Genomic DNA, 3654 nt, shown 5'->3' with positions numbered 1-3654 from the left:
AGTCGGTCCTCGAGGGCTGCTGTCCTGCAGTTTTTAGTTGTTTCCCTGCTTCAACACACCTAAATCAGATGAAATGGATCTCTTCAAAAGATTGTCAAGTTCTGCGCAAGCCTGCTAATGATGCATTGATCTGAATCAGTTGTGTTGAAGCAGGGAAACATCTAAAACCTGCAGGACAGCGGCCCTCAAGGACCAACTTTGGACGTCCCTGGTTAAGACTATAGGTCTCCTTAGTGCTTAGTCCTTAGGGCTGAGAAAAAAATTGTGTAACTGTCTCTGAGAAATAGTTGCCAATGCTAGTAATGGTGCAACAAAAGCGTTTGATCTGTAGCCTGTCACTTGACGGTTTAAAGTCCAACATTAAGTCCGAACAAACTTAAGCTGTTATACTATGTTCATGAGACTGTTGCCCACTGCCAGCTGTTCGGTGCTGAAAGGAGGGGTGAAAGCAGCTTTGTAGGCATCACTGCGACACCACAGAGAATTGTGAGAACTAATATTAAGATAAGATACTGATTCTAGCAACTTCAAACATGCTTTCACTGATTTTTTTTAGCAGTTTATAGATAAAACATTGATGTTTGTCAGCTCCTGTCTCCACTGAGGAAATACTGAATTTGAGGCCTTGAACATATCGAGTTTAGTACCGTAGCCAAGTCAGAGGGTTCTCTTAGCTAACATGAGTCAAATAGACATGTGAGCTGAAACATATTACTATTCACTGTATGTGCAAAATACTAACAAGAACTCCAAGCCTCAGTGGTGGGCTGCCAAGGCTTTCTTACTGCTACACGGAGGAAGAAAAGGTTGTGAACAAAATGTGCTCGAGGGGAAGGACTGAAGTAGGAGGACAGGGGATTCAGGATAACAGGAGCGATTGGATAATGAGGCGAATGGAGAACCTGGTAAAGTCTGAGGATATCTTAATCTTCATCCCAGTTTTCTAGGATGAATTCCCTTTAGGCAGGTGGCATTAGACACACAGAGACACTCACAAAGAGACAAACAAGAATCTGGTTGGAATAATTACTGTGCCCTAGATGTGGTGGTATGGTTGCTTCAAACATATTGGTCACACATTGGAGCAAACTTAAAATTTCTGTTGATGTTACGGCTCTATCTGAAGAACTGTTAACATACAAAGCTATTCATTCTCTCCACTTTAAATTCTCGCAGTCGGGCTGAAGAAACAAACAAACCCCTAAGCATGAAAATACCAAAATAAAATAAACAAATAAACTCAGTAAAATGACTATTTCATGAATTCCTCATTCACAAAATATGCTAAATATTGTCTCGTTCTACCTATTAAAATGTATATTCCGTCTTTCCCTTTTTCACCGTGATGTAAATGGAACATCTCAAACTGACAATGTCACATTTAAGACATCACTTTAGGCACTGGGAATCTGTAATGGCCATTTTTTCTCTACTTTTAGAATAAGTAGTAAATAGAGAGCAGAGAAAATATCAGCAGCCTTAAATTGCATGTTTACTGGGTACTTTATATGATGTGTGTACAGTTCAATGTCTCAAGTGTGATAAATAGAATTAAAGTGAGCCAAATTTGCTATAAAAATAGTATTTGCATTATTGTGTAAACACACTCATTACTATCACAGCTAATCAAATAGCCACAAAATGCAACATAAATTGTTTTGGATCGTGACAAGTAAGCAAGCATACTACTTTACAAACACACATGAAACAGAAATGACAGACAAGTTATTGGTACACAAATTGCTTCTGACTCTCTCACACAAACAAATGCTGTGGTATCAGCTGTGGGTCAGTTAGCTCATTTGTTCCTGGTTGAGACCCAGTGTGGCTCATGAGAAAATGGAGGAAGGAAGAGATTGGTGGAGTAACCGGGGAAAAAGAATGAGATGAAAGGATGCTTGGATGTTTTTTCAACTCCAGAGATCAAGCTGATGGGTTGTAGAAGCCTGGGGCTCTGCACACATGATAAAAGAGAAACACAACACCCTTTCCGCATGTTTTTGCATTTGTGAGAGTAAACTGTGTGTCGATATAGGCAGATATGGATTTCAATCAGAAAAATATGATATGAAAAGGATTAAATATTCAGTATTTCAGTGCAGTCTCGTAGTTCAACTATTTCTGCTACAACATACATGTTTCATGTGCAAAACATTGCAGTTTCAACAAAAAATTGTGGAAGATTCCAAAGACAATGTATCAACAAAATGCTGTAAAAAGAAAAACTCTCTGTGAGGATAGGTTGTAAAGAAGGAAAAAGGTGTTAGAAAAGGGCAGAGTAAAACAATGAAATGACAGCCAATCTGAGGAATAAATATTGAAAGAAAATCAAAACAGAAAAATTAAAGCTCTTATTGGCAGATTACTGAGAAAGATGGGGGGTAAAGGGGTGCAGGAGCGTGAGGCCACCGCACTGCATAGCAAGAGTCAACACATCAAGACAGAATGAGAGAGACAAAGACAGAAAGGGAGTGAGAGTGTGTTAAGCCCTGCGCCGCAGACATGCGTTACAAATCCCCAGGGAGCTGGTGGCAGATCAGTACAGGATCAATCTGCCGCACCTCAGCAGGGACGCAGCACAATGCTTCCATTCCCACACACCGTTCGTGAGTGCGTGTCACCATACTGTATGTGCGTTAACGCCCGTGGATGTGTGTGACCATGGAGTTGAAGCTGAAGTGACTGGAGGTGCTGTAGCGTGGAGGGGGGGAGGTGGAGAAGAAAAAAGTAAGAAGGAAAGAGGAGATTGCTGCATTGGGCGAAGACTTTCATCAACCGACCAATTCAAAACATAGATTTTTTTCTACAAGTGCAAGATTCCAACATATTTGACCAAAAAATGCATAAAAAGAATGACCCAGTATATTGAAAAGGAAAACTGCATCACTGTTGGCATCTTACTGCAGCTCTAAGACAGATGATGGGAGAATGTAAAAGATAGAAAGCCCACATAGGGGACCTATCAGTTTATCTGCTCCACTGTCCCATCATAGTCATAAGAGAGAGAGAGAAGCATAACACTGACCTCAGATCAGTGTTTAGGGAGACAGTGATCCAACTGCCTGTAACTCAATCGTATTAGAGCGTTAAGTCATTACTGCATGTACACACAGAGGCCGCACAATGCAATTAGCCATTAGCCCATCACACTGACAAAGCATGGCTAATTAGCAGATCGTAGGCGCAGAGGGAGCAGAACAAAACATATTTAAGACCCCCTCAACACTCTTGCAGAGTATCATGTGTCAGGTACTTATTAGATGTCTTCTTATACTTGACTGAACTGTATTTGTGGGGAAATTTTAAAGTTTAGGAACCAGATAAGAGATAATTAGGATTGAAAATATTTCAAATTTTGTTTCATTTACTTTTCTTATGTAAAGAAATCTGTCCATAAAGTCTAAGAAAATAAGACAGATAAGCATAGGGATATTAGTACACAGGTGTCTGGATGACCTCCAAGAAAAGTGCATCGGGGTATAATCTGGTTAAATTTCTGTTCTGGTCAGCAAAACATCTGTGTGTTGTTGTAGACATAGAGCTATTGAAGTGGCTCTTACTTGTTTGCTTCTGGCAGTGGTTGAGAGCTGAGGCAGTGTATTAGGTATGTTGGTCTCTTTGAGGGCGAAAGAAGTGGATTATGCTCAGTCCACT

The 3654-nt window shown here is 40.3% G+C and overlaps 1 protein-coding gene across 2 annotated transcripts in view; it reads right to left on the bottom strand.

Annotated features, from left to right (window-relative positions):
- Positions 1-49: 49 nt before the first annotated feature.
- Positions 50-3654, bottom strand: part of grin2db (glutamate receptor, ionotropic, N-methyl D-aspartate 2D, b) — a 59886-nt gene continuing 56281 nt past the window's right edge. Inside the window, exons 17-18 of one of the 2 annotated variants that reach the window (XR_012769816.1) lie at positions 3561-3654; positions 50-2691 (exon numbers count right to left, since the gene is read on the bottom strand). The gene's annotated coding sequence lies outside the window, so the exon portion shown is untranslated. The other variant, XR_012769815.1, reaches the window with a different exon arrangement.

Source organism: Odontesthes bonariensis, chromosome 5 (genome assembly GCF_027942865.1).
Source record: "Odontesthes bonariensis isolate fOdoBon6 chromosome 5, fOdoBon6.hap1, whole genome shotgun sequence".
NCBI classification, from domain to species: Eukaryota; Metazoa; Chordata; class Actinopteri; order Atheriniformes; family Atherinopsidae; genus Odontesthes; species Odontesthes bonariensis.
Note: the sequence above shows the minus strand (reverse complement) of the source record. Positions and strands in the feature narration are given on the sequence as shown.